Source organism: Lactuca saligna, chromosome 5 (genome assembly GCF_052625555.1).
Source record: "Lactuca saligna cultivar CGN05327 chromosome 5, ASM5262555v1, whole genome shotgun sequence".
Lineage (NCBI taxonomy): Eukaryota > Viridiplantae > Streptophyta > Magnoliopsida > Asterales > Asteraceae > Lactuca > Lactuca saligna.
This window is the reverse complement of record NC_136421.1, coordinates 206,768,931-206,788,025: the sequence shown is the minus strand read 5'-3', so window position 1 is coordinate 206,788,025 and position 19,095 is coordinate 206,768,931. Positions and strand designations below refer to the sequence as shown.

The 19,095-nt window shown below is 38.3% G+C and overlaps 1 non-coding gene across 1 annotated transcript; it reads left to right on the top strand.

Annotated features, from left to right (window-relative positions):
• The first annotated feature begins 301 nt into the window (after positions 1–301).
• On the top strand, positions 302–408 carry LOC144999271 (small nucleolar RNA R71). The gene has a single exon (XR_013660785.1). It is a non-coding gene; the product is annotated as a small nucleolar RNA R71 (small nucleolar RNA).
• Positions 409–19,095: the final 18,687 nt, after the last annotated feature.

Here is a 19,095-nt window from a genome sequence, read left to right as displayed (position 1 = left end):
GCCACAATTTTCGCATCCAACTCTAATAGCATGGATCGTTTGATCCATTTTCGTCATTCTTCGGTCTAGGCTATCGAGTTTAGCTATTACCGCCGCCATGCCATCGTTCACCAAGTTCACTGCTCCACGACTCACTTCGTTCCTCGGATTGTGGTATTCTCTAGAATGCTTGGAGAATTCTTCAATTAATTCCTTTATTTCCGGAGGCGGCTTTCTGGTGAGCGGGCCTTGTGAATCGAGTAGTTGCCTTGTGGTGACATTAACTCCATCATAAAAGATGGGGACCTCTTGTTGGCTATTAAGGTCATGGTGTGTGCAATTTCTAAGTAGGCTCTTGTACCTTTCCCAAGCTTCATAAAGAGATTCTCCGGGTTTTTGCTCGAAGTTGGCAATGGCTTTCTTTAGCTTGGCTATCTTGGAAGGTGGGCAAAAATGGTCAATGAACTCTTCTTTCATCTTGGCCCATGTGGTGATCGATCCGGGAGGGAGTGACTTTAACCAATCTTTTGCAGCTCCTTTAAATGTGACAGGAAGCATGCGAAGAAGCTGGATCTCGCGAGGCACATTGGGTACATTGAAGTAATCTGCCACATCATTTACTTCATCCAAGTGCTTATAGGCGTCTTCATGATCTCTCCCGTGAAAAGGGATCTCCTTGAGTTGAGCGAGAATATGGCCCTTTAGCTCAAAAGTAGCGGTTGCGGGAATTGCGGGTTGCACAAGTCCCGACCCGGTGTCATCACGCATCCTCTTCTTCCACTCCCCCATGGGGATTTCGTCAATATTAGCCATAGCGGTGGCTAAATCGTCTTCAAACTCGGATGTGTGCTCGTATGTGGGCTCATTTTCTTTCTCAGTCTTGTAGTCGGTGTCTTTTTGGATCGGGTCTTCGATTGTCAATGATGTACTGGATGCTCCTGATTTGCTGCTCCTTTTCTTGCTAAAACGGATTTGAGGTTTTTGAGTGGTGAGTTCTTTGAAGAAGCGGTTTCTCCAACGGTTTTGCCTTTGTTTCTTCTTAATGCGGTTTCCGGATCTTCAAGAGGGGGAACCAGAGGCGTATCAGATCCTCGGGTCATGAACCAACTGCAAACAAAACAAAAAACGCGTAAAAAGAACAAAAGAAAATTAAACCTGATTCAGCGTTGTACTCGCTGAGTGTGGGCGAATGCACTCGGCGAGTCCAAGGTAAAATCAGGTGTTTTTGTTTTTTTTTTGTTTTTGTTTTTGTTTTTTGTTTTTTTTTTTTTTTTTTTTTTTTTTTTTTTTTTTTTTTTTGTTTTTTTTTTGTTTTGTTTTTTTTTAACCTAAAAACTTAAACAGAAATTAACTTTGTGTAAGATGAATCTTACACAAAGGATCGATTGAATTAGAATTTTAATGCTAATTTTAGAACCGTTCCCTGGCAACGACGCCAAAAACTTGATGTGTGTAAAACTCACTTAGTTTTAAACCTACTTTAATTATCAAATAACACACAAAAGGCAGTGAACCTATCAATTGTGGTATAGCTAAATAAGCAGGGTATCGAACACAGGGAATGGCAAATTAAATTAAAAACTAATTCTATCTAAGTTGATTAAGAAATAAGGGTTTTTTCTCTAGTTTTACAAGACTAGAAACTTACTAACTATAACTAATTTAAGACTAGAAAATAACAATTTAACTAGATTCAATAATTGGAAAGGAACTTCTGTTTAGTTCAACTTGGTTAACTCTATGGTTGATTTCAAGGTAATAGTGCAATGGATTAATTCTTTCGTTGGTTACCGATTCAAGTGATTAGGTTCATGTTCACTATCCTAATCCTTAGCAAATAAACTAACTCAAACAGTGGCTAATTGCTTAATTTAATTATATTTACTAGATTAATTATTCGGGTTAAGTTAGACTTGCAATAGCTAATTAATTTATTATTCTTAATTAACCTCTTGTTTGATGGTCATCTTACAAGCTTGCACATGAATTTACTCAATTTTCTTATTAATTCTAGTTTCATTTTCATTAATCCTAGACATATAGTATAGTGGTCACATATCATATGAGGTTAATAATCAATAGATGTTCATGCTAATCAGTTATCTTCCTATTAACAGAAAATTAATTATTATTCATACACAAGGTTCTTTAGCAAGCTAAAATAACAAAAATTCACCAACTTGGAATTAATCCTACTAATCAATCAAACCATATTGTCAACTTTGTATCCCCAAACAGAAGTCTAAAGGTTTTAGTTCATAATTAAAGTAAATAACAACAAACAAACAAGTTCAAGTTGCTTAATCATATTGACAAAACAAAAGAATAAGTAGAATGATGAAATTGTGCCTTAATTACTTCCGGAATTGAATTCTAGCTTTCTTTGTCGATTTCTAGGGTTCTTCTGGCTTCTTAATCGCAGCAAAACACTTCTGAATTGTCCCAGAATCCTCTCTAATCGATCTGTGGAGTTATCTTTAAATAAGCGATCCGACTCGTCGAGTCAAGTGGTGACTCGTCGAGTCCCTCTCACATTCCCCATATTGCGATAACTATCTGGAATTCCGAGTCATTATCCTTCTGATTCCTCGACCGGACTCGTCGAGTAGGCTATCTGACCTTACGAGTAGAAGCCTTTTTTAGTGTTTTTCTTCTTAATTCCACTCTCGAGCTCCTAACCGCTTCTCCTGCTTCCTTTTGCTTCCAAGCTTCATCTTTGGATTGAAAAACATAATTTAACACTTTTAAGTACCTTTTGTTCATAATATGCGATAATTTAGCTAATATATGAATAAAAAAACTATACTTAATACACACTAAATATGCACATATCACATATGATTTGAGACTTGAATCATATAATATAGTAAGAATAATTACGTCTTCTTGTAGCTTGATGTATTTGGCCTTTAAAAACTTAGCACCTCAAATGTGATTCCTCAAACGATTCACAACACACCCTTGAACAATTGAATCACTTGAGAGAGATATTACTAAGCACATAAATCGATTATAAACTTCAAGAACATTTGTTGTAACCGATTTTACCCATGGGGTTATGAATATATATCTAGGAATCATGAATCATGGGTAAACCTGTAGGGTTTCGAAGCACTCCATGGATGATGACAATGGGCCCCTTGATGAAATGTAGGTTAAAATCCCAAGAGTTGTCTTTTCCCTATAAATAGTCATGTATTATTCATTATTAGGGTTAAGAGAGAGGCAAAATGTAGCCGCCACGTGAGGTTTCTTATGTAGTGTTAGATTCTTTAGTCTATACTGAAAGTGTAATTTATTCCTCATATTTGAATAAATCGAGTGATCATTCGACATAATCTTCATATTTGTGTTTGTTCTTATTTTCCACATCTTGTTCATCAAATCTCAATTAGAGTTTTATTTTCAACAAGTGGTATCAGAGCAGGTCTTTAAAGATCTATTGATTTTTGAAGTATCGGTTCTTGATTTGGTGATTTTGTGCACATATATCAAAGATTATTGGTGTTGTTGTATGGAATCAAAATTGTGTTCACTTATCTCCTGTTCATCTGGTATTATTCAATCTGATTCGTTCTTTTGATCATATTTTTTCATATTGGATTTGTTTGCTCGCTTAATCCAAGAATCAATCGATTTTAGTTATTTGTTTTGACCTAATTGGATCCATGCGTATAATTGGATTCATGATCCGCATATCCAATTTTATCTCAAGATCTGTATGTGTCACTTGCAATTGATTTCATTCATTCAGTATTCGATTCTAAATCTACAATTGATGATTTTTTGTTAATCGTCTGAGGTTAATGGTTTTGTTACAACACTTTCATGGGACTTCAGTATACGTACTAGTTTCGCCAACGAGTACGATTTGAATTGTTCATGCGCCTTCACAGTGGAAACCATAGCCATCCATTCTGGTCTCAGCCCGTTCATGAACGTTACTTTCTGCTCGATCAACTTTCTCTCTATCCCATGCTTGATCATCTTACTTAAGAGATGATTGAACCGATCAAAGGTCTGTACAAGCTTTTCTTCAGGTTTCTGTTCGAAAACTCCAAATTCTGATAGTAACAGAGTTTGAATGGAGTGTTCCAGATCTTCATCAGTTGAGTAAAGTTCCTTCAACCTATCCCAGATCCCTTTAGAAGTTGTGAATGAATTACTAGCCGAAAGGTGTCAGATTGCAGGGTGAATCTTATCATTCGCATGGCTTTTACGTTATACAAGATCTTGTCCTTCTCATCCTGTGGCATCTTCTCAACATCTGTCACCAACTTGTTGTAATCCTTTTGCGTCTTAACTGTCGTGTTTGTCCCCAAATGTACAAACGGTCCAAGAGTGATAGCTTCCCAGATGAGATAGCCATTGTCTTCAGATCCAACCACGAAATCTTCAAAGTGATGAGCCCATACTTCATAGTCTTGCGTATAGAGTATGGGTACTTTGGTTGTTGATCCGATGCTGTTTGAGATGTTAATGGGGTTTGTATGCGAATCATCGTGAGACATGGTGAGCTGCTAGAATCAAACCTGTAAACTTGAGATTAGGGTTTTATCAAAAACAGAGTTGTCGTCGATATGAAGATGACGGCTTCTATTTATACTATAAAAGCGGAAACCCTAAAGTATTATGAATACAGAAGGAATGTGTATTGATCACACGACTTCTATTTAATCGTCTGAGACCACATCGGTCTCACAGGTACTTCTTCCAACGTTCGATTTTATGTTAAAACTCAAAGTTCAGTTGAAGACAAGTTACCCTAAGCCTATGATTAAAAGAAGCCTTTCAATGTTTATTAACAAACAGTTGATCGTATTTTTCGGGAAACCACACAAGCACTTTAAGTCTCTCTTGAATTTGAAGGAAGTGATTTTTGCCCGGAATCCTCTGCTTTCTGTCTCATAATAAGACATCACTCACATCCCATACACATTTGATTTGTTTCTTTATCTTTATCACCACATCTCAGTTATTTTCAATGATGTACGAGATGGGGTATACCGATGTGCTAACGACGATTACCAAAGTGAAGAAATCTTGTTTACTCTCTCAATGGAATGGCTTGCTCACTCTACTGATTAAGGGTTTAGCAGAACGAAGTGGTGGTTCCGATACTACAAGCAAGGGTTTTCTCGCTATTCTTTACGGCCTTTACAACGGGATCAATCTTGATTATGGCTCCATAATATGGTCTCAGGTGGTGCAGAGTCTCAATACATCGACACGGCATTCTGAAATTTCCTGTGGACGTTTTTGGACCCTGATTACAAGGAAGGCAATTGATTCTTTAGAGATTCCGATCATGAAGGATGCTCTACTTGCTTCTATTGCTACATTTCATACAAAGAAGATTATTCTCTCTGATCCACGCAAGTTTCCTCATTATGGAATGATTCCTGAAACCATGTACCATTGTGTTACGGAACAGAGCAATGTCTTGGCTGACCATAGGAGACTTCCTCCTATCGGACCAAGAATTCTGTCTCCTGAGCAACAAACAACTTTGGATGCACTGGAGAAGCTTGCCAACAGAGGAAAGAGGGTTTCAAAGAAAGAGGATCCTAAGGAACGTAAGTCCAAGTCCTCTAAACGCAAGTCTGGTGAAGGAGATTCTTCTCAACCGAATCAGAAGAAAATAAAGAAGATGGCTCGCAGACCTAGGGAGAACACTCCTCCAAGCACAGATCCCGCAGATGAGAAAAGTGAGGAAGAATAGGTTCTTCATGTCTCACCCTGAGAGCCCACTCTCCACGTTCTCCTACTCCACTAGAATCTCCAAATCACAACAGAGTTCCAACTCCACCCCAATCGCCGAAACAGATTGTTCCACTTTCTGTTCCAACTGTTACTACACCCCTTACCACTAGAGCAAAAACTTTGCCAATCCCACCACCAATTACTTCAGTTCCTATTTCTACTGTACCCTTATCTTCTCCACTCATAACCAAATCAACAACCACTACCATTCCCAAATCCACAGTGGAAGTTAATGTATCTGATACAGGGGCTACTATTGTGGCTGAAACTCCAGTCATTAACATACCACCTTCACCAACCCCATCATCCGATTCTGGTGCTACTCTTGGGGGAAGATGATGAGGAATTTGACTCGATCTACTACAGTCCTTACAAACTTCCAACGTATGATGAGGCTGATGCTCCTGTCACAGGTCAACAACTACAAAGCATTCATGAGAAGTTAGATCGATTGCTTGCTGACATCAAAGCCTATGGTGGTGTTGTTCTTAAAGAATTTCTGGATACAACCATCAAATAGTACACTGATGCAATTGACAATTCTACGGTGGTAGTTAAAGAGTCTACCTCCACCTATAAGCAAGCTACCAAAGAAGTTTCTGAGGTTGTTCATACAACTCAGATTTTTCTTGATTCATTGAAGTCTCATGTTGACACCAATACAACAAAATATCAATAATCTGTGGATTCCTTTTCTAAGTCCCTTCATGATGAAACTACTAAGTTTGAGGCTGTACGCTGTGAGCTCAAAACAGAAACCACTTCTTTCTTAAAATCAGTGGATTCTCGTTTTGATGCTCTTGTTGCTAATCTTGCAACCGAGAGTGCCTTAAAGGAGGAGTTGGCTAAACAGCACGCAACCATTGATGTTCACAAAGTGCAGCTGGCCCAAGCAGAAAAAGAAATTTCCTTGTTGAAAACTCAGAGGGCTGCTTATGAAAGCTGTGCAGGAGATGTGAAAGATTTGCTGACAAACTTGCTTAAAGCGCATGACCCAATCTTAACTTTGACTATTCGGAATCATCTTCAATCCAAACTCCTCCCTGCTATTGCTATTTTGAGTGAGATGAAAGGTGTTTCGTAGGGGGTTGTACCTCCAAAACAAGGGGGAGTGAGTAGTGCTCGACATGTTCAAACAAGACCGATTGTGAAGATAGAAGGTGCACAACCGAAAGTCATAACAGAATCGAAGGTTAATTTAGCTTCGGGTTCTGGTTCTCAATCAAAGCAGAAAGAGGTTCGTGTTGACAGTGATAGCGATATTGAAGAAACAATAGCTGATGCTCTAAAATGAAAAAAGAGAGATAGAGAGCTTGATGAAACGATGAAAGTTGCTAAGGAAGCAAAAGAAAAAGAAAAGAAAACAAAGGAAGAAGAGGATGCCTTGCAATGCAAGAAGGCTTTGTTTCCTGAATGGAACAAAGACACACTTATCAATCAGCCGATTGAGTTTGCTTCTGTTTATTGGTTGGAACCAGTTGGTTCGTTTGATTGTGATAACTCTAAGGACTCGTGGTTTGACATGCCTATTACCAGAAAAGCTTTTACATTTCACTGCTTTGAGGCGACTGTTGAGGTTCCGCATCCACATCCAAAGGTTGATAGGGAATTGATTGATTTTTATTTAAAGAATGATCAACCGCAGTATTTGACTTAGAGTGCACAGAAGATTATGAAAGTTAAGGTACTGAAACCTTCACCTGCTGGGAGATTTGTAAATGTCAATTTCAAAATCACTCGTGGTTCAGCAAACACGGTGTCTTTAATCTCTCCAGAAGATCTTCCTAACCTTAATCCACATGACTGGATTCTTCTATACAACATTCTGCTCTCTAATCTTAAGGAGTATGAGCCGATTTTAGAACATCTTAAAAGAATGTTGGCCTCCTACATCTATGAGCTTGTGACTATGGATAAGGAGATAACAAAGGTAATGAATAGAAAGCCAACTGTGAAGCCGACTCCTAAACTTGGTGATGTTAACAAGATGATGTTGGGACAGATAGATTCAGCAAATCTAACTGTCATGTTCACGAAAGGAGGAGGACACAAGTTTCTGTTTGCTCTGGTTGATAAGCATCTTTTTTCAACAGATTGTTTGGAGCATGTCATCAGTATCATACACCAATGCAAGCAGAACTCATCGGCTGATAAGAAGAACTTTACTGACATGCTTCGGTGGTATATTACTTTTCGCCATCATATATTAGCCATCATACCGAAGGTGTTTAAAACTGTGAAGAAGCCTCCTGCTATTAAAAAGGAATGAGGTTTCGGCTCCAAGGAAGCAAAGGGGGAGATTGTTGAGTCCATTTGTGTTGCGTCTTGGGCCACACATGTATTTTGTATCCGGATTGGGCATGTCCATCCGTGTCTATCTAGATTAGTTTCATTGTTATCTAGATTAGCTGTTAGGGTTTCAGTATATATATGCATGCATGTATGCGTATATTATAAGTTGTCTATTTTATGTTGATTCTTGTAACCCTAAATATCTCTACAGATTGAAGTTCTCTATCGAGCTCTTCTGAGGTGTTATTGCATTAATCATTCGACATATTCAGTGTCATACTTGTGTTCTTCGTTACGTCATTGTTTAATATCCTGCTTAGAATCATACGATCCTAAAAGAACTTTGTTCTAACAATTGGTATCAGAGCAGGTCTTTAAAGATCTATTGATTTTTGAAGTATCGGTTCTTGATTTGGTGATTTTGTGCACATATATCAAAGATTATTGGTGTTGCCGTATAGGATCAAAATTGTGTTCACTCATCTCCTGTTCATTTGGTATTATTCAATCTGATTCGTTCTTTTGATCATATTTTTTCATATTGGATTTGTTTGCTCGCTTAATCCAAGAATCAATCGATTTTAGTTATTTGTTTTGACCTAATTGGATCCATGCTTATAATTGGATTAATGATCCTCATATCCAATTTTATCTCAAGATCTGTATGCGTCACTTGCAATTGATTTCATTTATTCAGTATTCGATTCTAAATCTACAATTGATGATTTTTTGTTAATGTTCTGAGGTTAATGGTTTCAATGTGTGAACATCAATTCTCAAGAATCAATTTTTGTTTGTCTTAATCCAAGATCTTGTTTTTCATCAATTTTCTCGTTCCTGCTCTTATCGGTAGTTTGTAGAACCACTTCGGTCCGACCCATGACCTGTCAACCAACTTCACCCCAACAGAATGGGGTATGACATCTCCGCCCATATAACAGTTCAAAAGGCGAAGCACTAATGGTGGAAAGAAAGTTGTTGTAGCAGAACTCTACAAGGGGTAGGTAAAAGTCCCATATCCCACCAAAATCCATGACGTAGGCCTGCAAAATATCCTCAAGGGTCTGAATGGTCTGCTCGCTCTGGCCTTCAGTTTGCGGATGATAAGTTGTGCTGAAATGCAGCTTCTTGCCCATTTCCTCAAGGAACTTCTACCAGAAATGGAAGGTGAACCTAACATCACGGTATGAAACAATAGAGTCTGGAACCCCATATCGAGCAACAATCTCGTGAATATACATATCGGCCAACTTCTCAGCTGACGAGCTCTCATGAATTGCCAGAAAATGGGCACTCTTTGTCAATCGATCCACGGTAACCCATATAGCATCAAAACCCTTTGACGTCTTCAGCAACTTGGTGATAAAATCCATCGAAATCTATTCCCATTTCCACATGGGAACCTCCATGAGGTTGCATCTTTCCATGCGGCGTCTAATGCTCGGCCTTGACCATCTTGTAGGTCAAGCACCTCTCAACATACCATGCGATCTCTCTCTTCATGCACGGCCACCAAAAATTCAATGTCAGATGCCGATACATCTTTATGGCCCCGGATGGATAGATAAACGAGACTTATGATCCTCTTCCAATACAATATATTTGACCCCACCAGACACAAGAACCCACACCCATCCACAACGGGTCAACAAACCATGATTATCTGACACGAATCTGGTAATCTCACCCTTGATATTCTCAATCTTCTAATTCTCCTCTTGAACACCCTTGGCCTGAGTCTCCATAATCAAATCCACAAGTTTAGAATCCAAAGATATCCTCAGGCACATCATCGGAACATAAGATCCACCCGAATTGCGGCTTTTGGCATCTACCACCATGTTCGCTTTACCTTGAGGGTAAATGATCTCGCAGTTGTCGTCCTTAACTATGTGTAGCCACCTGTGATGCCTCATATTCAGGTTTGGCTAATCCATAATATGCTTCAAACTCTTGAGATCTATGTGGATAGTACAATGGGCCCCATAAAGGTAATGCCTCCAAATCTTGAGAGCGAAAACCACCACCCCCAACTCAAGATTGTATGTGGTATATATCGTGTCATGCGGCTTTAGCAACCGCGATGCATAAGCTATCACTCATCCTCTTTGCATGAGGACTTCTCCCAAACCGGTGATGGACACATCACAGAAAACCACAAACCCTCTTTTCCCTCCGGAAGGGTCAAGACTGGGGCCTCGCGAAGTCTCTGCCGAAGGGTCTCAAATGTTGACTGTTGTTGAGGGGCCCACCATAAATCCACTTCATTCCTAGTCAGACGAGTGAGGGGTAGTTCAATCTTGGAGGAATGTTGGATAAATCTTTCGTCGTACCCATCCAACCCCAAGAAACTCCTGACATTCGACGGAGATCTCTGGACCCCCCCGCAGCATCACCGCCTTGATTTTGCACGGTTCAACCAAAATCCCATCCTAGTTAACAATATGTCCAAGGAACTGAACCTCTTACAACAAAAACTTACGTTTCTAGAACTTAGCATAAAGTCATTCTCGCCTCAAAACCCCTAGAGGCTTGTAAAGATGCTCCTCATCTTGCTCTTTGGTCTTGGAATACACCAAGATATCATCAATAAACACGGTGACCGAGCGATCGAGCATCGACTTGCATACCCAATTCATCAAATCCATAAATAATGCAGGCGCATTGGTGGGCCCGAAAGGCATCACAACAAACTTGTAATGCCCATAATGAGTCTAGAACACGATCATCTCCACGTCCTCCTCTCTCACCCTGACCTGATGGTACCTAGAGCTCAGATCTATCTTGGAAAACCAAAATTCTCCCTACAATTGATCAAAGAGATCATCAATCTGTCGAAGGGGATAACGGTTCTTCACCATTAACTTTTTCAGCTCCCTATAATCAATGCAGATCCGGTGTGAATGATCACTTATGGGAGTCACGGTAGGGTGGGCCGTTCTTCACCATTAACTTTTCCACCCTACCGTGACTCCCATAAGTGATCCTAAAAGTAGCTGGTGCAAGAGCCTGCGCTGGCTTGGCGGTGAGAAATGGGCAGTTAGCCTTCACATGGCTAACCTGGTCGCAATGATAGCAAATCCTGGAACTGAGTGCTGGAACCTACTGGCAGCAATCCCTCTCCATGTGACCCTACCGACCATGATTGTGGCACCCAGATGATAACCGACAAGCACCCTCGTGCGCCTTGCCGCACTTGCTACAAGTGTCGCCCCTTTGGCCCCAGAATCTGACATCAACGGTCTTTAATAGCTTTGGTGTAGGCTGCAACTACACCGGGACCAGCCTCTGCTCCATCAACTAAAGCTCAATCTCAAGCTCACGCTACCTACCATCCTCTTGTAGCTCCAACAGAGTATCACATCTCTAAGTAGAAACAAACTGCCTGATATCCGTCTTGAGCATGCTCAAATAACGGGTCATATGAGCCTGCTCAGAAGCAAACTTGGGGAAAAAGATCGCCTTCTTGGTAAATATTCAGTGATCTCCATCACCGAATCTGTCCCCTGTCTCAAATTTAAAAACTCATGGGCCAACCAATCTCGCTCAACCCATGGAATGTAGCAAATGAGAAGCATCTCCATGTACCGATCCCAAGTACCACAGGGCTTTTCTCACTAGAGTACGATCCTGACACAAGTCTACACCAATACTTTGATCTAGACCTCAGCAGGTTCAGAGCGCACCTGACCTTCTGCTTCTGAACTGCATCGAAAGTTGAGAGCTTCGTATTATTGAAGTCCCGATACTGAAAAGCCCGACCTGTCCCACTACCTGCAGCCACCACGGCTGCGTAGGCTGTAGTGGAAGCTATCTCAACAATGACTGCATGGCGCTTATCAAAGTACTCAACCATGATAGTCTTAATAGAACCAAACATCTCTAGTAACTGAGCCCAAAATAGTATGGAAACTTCATCCTGCAGGTCTCCCTAATCCTATCATCCAACTCATATGATCTCATCTGACCAATAGTCCCTGGCAATGCTAGCCTGCCATGACTGCCAGCTCCTGATCCCGACCCGGATCTGGTATAAAATCGACTTCTAGTCACCATACTGAAAATATACCAGGAAGATATCAAACAATCAACATAAACAATGGGAATCAACTCCCAACGAAAAGCCTTGGGGTTGTAACTTCCTTAATAAGCATATGGGTCCTATGCTTTCAGTATTACAGGCCCATACTACCTACCACACCTACCCGTTTTGTATCAAGGATCATCACAACACCCTAACAATACTCATAAGCATGAACGAACATGAAATCCTCACTCCTAGAGGAAACTAAACATCTCACGTCTGGCCGACTGACCTTACACAACTCCACCATGAAATTTCCACCATCCCTGCAACACTCGTGTATGCTAGCCATAGATAACACTTGACCCTATTGACATTCAAATATTTGATCCTACCCTAAGCCCTTCATCAAACAAGAACAGGAAATAAAGCCAAACCGAACATTCTCAAGCAATAAGATCTTAGTTATATATAACTGTGATGCATACACTAAGCAACTATAATAATAATGTCGATTTCATAAAAGAAGGCCCTAGGCTATCAGGCATCATATAATCAGGCAATTATATTATGTATATCTTGAAGATCTCTAGCCTATCTCTAGCATGCTATTCTAACATATCACAATGTCAAATAACAATATGGTATTTTGGGGTCTACTTAGTATCTCCGGCTGATCGCATACATCGCTTCCTCTTTTGTATTTTGAAAACCATTTGAAAATAATTTTTGAAAACCTTTCCTTAGTTTGACATTGGATGCACACGAGTGGTCTTCTAATTCATTCAAACCAAGTCTCTAATACCAACTTGTAACATCCATAAAATTCATAAAAAAATTTAAAACCTTTTAAAACAACCAAAAACCACCATTTATTACAAATTGTTTTCGAAATAGTTTATCACGAGAGTAATCCTAAAAATCATTACATAAAATACAAGGAGCTACTCGATCAATCCTTTGCCTTCCCGTGATCATCCGAAGTACTTAAAACAAAATCCACAACTATAAGCCAAAGCTTAGTGAGTTCCCCCAAAATACTGATACATACAAATAATACACATAATAATAGCATGTAATGGGTCCACAACTCTACAGACTAGATTACCCCTGAGCCCACAGTATAAGTCTGGCATGCCCTTCCTGGCCCTCATCACATATTTGGCTTGCTCTCGATCCCAAAACATAAGTATTGCTTGACCTCAGGCCTACAGCTTATGTCTGGCTTGCTCCCTCGGTCCTCGGACTAGAATATAAATGGTTACGAGTATGACATGCCCTTCCTGGCCCTCAACATATATCTGGAATGCTTATGAGTCCTCAGTATGAGTCTGGCATACGCTCCCTGGCCCTCAACTCATATCTAGAATACTATAGGGTTTGTTGACTACCGCACAGATCAGTGCAACCTCAACCCAATCTAGACAACATGTCAACATGTAACATATAAATTCGCATACAGATAATCAGACAATATCATAGGTAGTCCTACAGATCAACTAGAATAGCTTATCAAACTAGCATGCATATCTAATTCATACTCAACATATCAATAACTATTAGGATATCAATCCAATGGGTCGGCCTTGGCGCCTTCATCCCAAAAGTGCGGTAAGGAAGACTCGCCTCACAAGTAGTGTTGAACTAACAAGATCCAACTCTCAAATCACAGCTGCAAACTCAACTGCCTACAACCACCATGCGACTAATTCCATCAAAATCTCGAAATACCCAAAATACCCTCAAGGTAAAACTTAGTTGACCATGGCCATGGTCAGAGTCAATAGTCAAGGTTAATAGTGAAGTTCAATTGTCGATGTTGACCCAAATCATCGAGTGCATCTATCGACTGGTCGAGTTCCTTCGGTACAAAGAAAAAACGAGAAAGACCCAAACCAACTCGCTGAGTTTCTAAAGTATCCAGAAAACAGGAATGTCTGACTCAACTTGCCGAGTTGTCTAGGCAACTCATCAAGTTCTTCTAGTCTTAAAGCATTCAACCAATTTCCAATCGAATCTAGTGCCACAAACCATAGATCTTGTCCCTTAGAACTGAAATATCGCGTAAAATTGCTAATGTTACATCCATGCATGGAATTAAGATGCTAAAACACTAAAACAAAGCTTACTAAAGGACTTATGGCATGAAGGAGGGACAAGACTTGATAATGTTGATGACTTTAAGTCCATGAAGGCCATGAGATGACCTGATCTAAAGTCATAGCTTCAGAACATGCTCAAATGCAAGAATGTTCCCAAAATAAGCTAATAATGGCCATAAAATTTCAAATGAAGAGATCTAGAAAATGGATGATTAAGATATCAACTTCATACCTCAAAATGGCTACAACATCAAAGAAAAATCTTGGATCTAAAGCCTACCTCTAAATTGGTCCTCTTCAAGCTTCAAGTTCCTTCCAAAAAAGCACCAAAAATTCAAACTCCAAGCTCAAACACACTGAAAATAAGAGATGAGGCACGAATTAGGGTTTCTATGGACTGGGAGGACGATAAGGGAGGCCAACAATGAGTCATAAGGTCTTTAAATAGGGTCCACAACCCTAAAAATTAGGGTTTCATATTCATCCTTCAACTCGTCGAGTTAGGGCCTTCCAAGTCGTCGAGTTGTCTTGAATATATATATATATATATATATATATATATATATATATATATATATATATATATATATATATATATATATATAAAGTCTAAATTCATACTTGAAGACTGATATGTTACAACTCTCCCCAACTTGAAATAGGGTTCGTCCTCGAAGCTTGTTGCAGTGAACAAATCTGGATATTGCTCCCGCATCTCAGCCTTCGGATTTAAGGTCCATTTTCCGATGCTACCATCGTACCATTTTCCAAAGGTACTTACTTGCTCCTTAAAACCTTCACATTTCTCTCCAAAATAGTTACGGGCCTCTCAAGATAATTCAGGAACTCATACACCTAAATGTCGTATAGTGACACAACCACATCCTCATCTAATACCCACTTTTGCAACTGTGAAATGTGGAAATTGCTATGGATCTGACTGAGTTCCTCCGGAAGATCAAATCTATACGCCACCTTGCCAACCCTACCAATAATCTAAAATGACCCAATGTATCGGGAACACAACTTTCCCCTCTTTCTAAAGCGGATCACACCCTTCTAGGAGAGACCTTCTGTAACACCATGTCACCGACCTAAAACTCCAACTCATATCGGCACCGGTCGGCATAACTGTTCTGTCGACTCTGAGCTGTACACAACTGTTGCTTGATCTGCTGAATCATATCGGTAGTCTATAGAACTACTTCGATCCAACCCATGACCCGGTGACCAACTTCACCCCAACAAACTGGGGTACAAAATCTCCGCCCATACAACAAATCAAAAGGTGCCAAAACATATTAGTATGGAAAAATCCAATAAAGGAGAACTATCCATCCAGAGTAATGCCAAACCAAGTAAGACTAGTAGTTCGTGTAACGATGTATAGATAGCAAAAATAAGTAGTATTCAATACACTTCTGCCATTAGATCTATCATGTATGTTATGACATGTACTCGCTTAGATGGTGACATTTGCTATGAATGTAGTCAATCCAGGTAAAGCTCATTGGATAGCAGTTAAGAATATTCTCAAGTATCTATGAGGGACTAAAGAATGAGTCTTAGTACTTGATGGCAATGATACATTGAGAGTAGCTAGGTATAGAGACGCTAACTCTCAAACAGGTAGAGGCAACTTCCATTCTTAATTTGGTTGGGTGTTTACCTTAAATAGAGGAGATGTTACATAGAAAATTTCCAAACAAGAGAGTGGATGGTTCTACCTATGAAACAGAGTACATAGCATCAAGCGAAGCATAGAAGGAAGCAATTTGGTTGAAGAACTTTATAAGATATATTGGCGTTGTTCTAACCATTAAGGAGTCGATAGAACTTTCCTATGATAATGAAGGGGTGGTTGCCTTGATAAAGGAATGAAGAGATCATGGAAGATCAAGTACTACTGACAGAAATTACAATTTCATCTAACATAGAGTAGAAGAACGTCACCTCATTTTGAAGAGAATATCATCTGTAGAGAATCTTGCAAATCCACTTACAAAGGGTCTGAGTAGGGCTAAACACATTCAGCATGCTAGGAGCATTGGTATAAGAGATGATATTAGTTTTAGTAGTTAGATAGTTATTTTGAAACTTGTAACAAAGTAAATGTAATTGAATTTTGGTGATTAAATAATAGAGAATTACTTATGAGTTTTTTTTACTTCCTTTTGTTAATTGTTTATTTTTGTGTTTCTTTTTTCATGTTTTACTTCTTGAATAATATGATTATTCAAATTCCACAGTTGGTCATACTTTTAGAAGTAAGTAGTGAATTTAGACTGTCATGAATTGAATTGTAGATTGTCTAAAGAGTTTTAGACATAGCAATGGTATTGTTGCAATATTCGTGAGTACTTAGAAATGGACATTTAAGTATTGGATTAACCCATACTCAGAGAATTACATCATGGAATTAATCGAGTAATCGTAAGATGATAATATCTTATAATCTTGAAACAAAGATATATGAGATGTAGTTTACAAGTTGGTTGTACATTGATAATACGTAATGCATCAGTCACTTGATGTTATAAAACATATTGTCATGCATGATTTGATGAGTAAATAGTGCAAGAATATAAGTCAAAATTTATTTGTTAATTTTTCCCTAACGGGAAATGCGATATCTTTTGGCCCCTCGGTGATTTGGTGTTGAATTATTGTATTGGGACTAGCCAAGACTAAATTGATGTGTTCAATTGGAAGTTCTATGTCATTACAAATCATAAATCGGGAAACAAAGTCTTGGACAATAAGATTGATTCAATTCCATAGAATATAGGATTATATGATCACTTATCTTAAGACACATAACTAACTGGGTCAGAGTTTGACAGTGGCTTTTGGAAGCTATAACTCGCTGATCGATTTAGAAGTTATACTAGCAATTATAGTTATAGACTTATAAAGTGGGAGACTATTGTACTATGTGGCTAAGAGCATAACTAAAATTGGTATATACTTGAATTGATAGTAACACAGTCCATTCCGGTTACCCTCAAACTTAGCAATTGGACAACATGATTTTTGGAGAGAAAGATTAATTTATTATGTGAATACTAAATAAAATAACTGATTTATTAATGTGTTATGAAAATAATATATTAATTATAAATCGATTTATTTAATTAATAATTAATTAGAAATTAAATGGAATTAATTTTTGGGCTAAATAGCATAAATTAACAATATAGGGACTGTTTGTTATTTATTGAGAGTTGAGAAAGGAAGGCTCAAGAACCTCATGGAATGAGGTAAACGGAAATCTCCAGGGCAAGCCTAATAGTTTTTTTTTCCACGTCCAAGTCCCTTATATAAGAAACTCTTTCTTTCCAAATTTCAGCCACTACTTTTCTTTCAAAGGCTTGGACAAAATTCTTACATCTCCTCTCCTCTCTCTTATATTATTCTCTTGCTAGTTTGGGTGTGATTCCATTATAGGCACAACACTTGTAGTTCTTGCTCCTAAGAGATCAACAAAGGAGAAACAACTAAATTGTATGTAATTGTAAAACCCTCTCATCTAAATTTTCAAAAATGGGCTAGGGCTTCCGTTTATTTTTATTTTTATTTTTATTTTTATGTTTTGTTCTTAGTTATAGGTTTAATAGAGAAAACATAGATCCTATTTAGGCCGCATGCAAACATAAGGGTTTATTTTTGTTTGCTTACCAAAATCCTATCATGATGATGGACAAGTTGAGGTTTGGCCTACTGATTCTGAAAATGATGAAGTTCGGAGGCCAACACATGGTGCATGTTTTGTTTCGAAAGGAAATGAGGAAGAAAGCTCTAGGAAGTGTTTCATTGCGAGCAACGTGAGTTTAGGAAACCAATGTTACTTCACTTATGATGGATCCAAGTCTAGTGTGTGTTTTATCAACAAATACTATGAAGTCTCAGAAAGGGAAAAGGCAATCAACAAGGTATATTATATCCTTAAATCTTTAGATATTCCTTTTTCTCGTTATAATTCTAAATTAATTGATCTAAGAGATACAATTTCTGATTTTAGTGAAAGATTATAAAGGAGTCGTATTAGAGCTCCTAATCTTAATGATGATCTTAGCAGGATTTCGTTTACAAATGAGGAGAGAAGATAGTGGATAGATCACGTGGAAGTTGAGTTGTCTAGGGCTAAAGATGATATAATTATTTTGCAAAAGGCTAATATAATAGTCATGAAACAACGAATTATATTTTGTCAGATAGCTTGTCGTTTGTATTAAAATATAACCCAACTTTACCTTAATTGTGAAATTGCTAATGAGTTGCATAAAAATGCTTCCTGTTTTAGAATTTAAGGAGGAAGAAATAGATGTTGAATGATATAACTTTGAATCTATAGTGTCATCTGATGAGTTATTAAGTTATTCATATGAATTTGGATTTTAAAAGATTGATGAGTTTTTAAAATCAAATGAAAATAAAATGATGATGAAAGATCACAATTTGGTGATGTAACACTTGTATATTCAGTCTAGTCGCTTAAAATATTATAAGCAATACAAACGACATTTTGATAGAAGGTTACTTACGATAAATGACCTTAATCAAAGTTATAGTATATATGACAATGATTTCATACATTTTAGAGAACACGTAAATCTGACTTCGTGACCAGAAGTTATGATTTTTTAAAGTTTCCACGCAACAATATGCGACACAGAAACCAAAAGTAAAATCAGTCGAAATTTAGGAAAACCAATGAGAGTTGAAGGTCTCGTCATCACCTAGTTGTCATTTTAAAGATAGTCGAGAATGGATATCATATGAAAGAGTTATGAATTTTTAACGAAGTATAATAGTTTAAGTGGGTTAAAAATATAACTTTAAAAATAAGGTAAACAATAGCCGATGGAGTCTAAACGAAAGTTGTAGATCTCGTTGATAGCTACGCGTGGATACAAAATGAGTCGAAAAACGAAG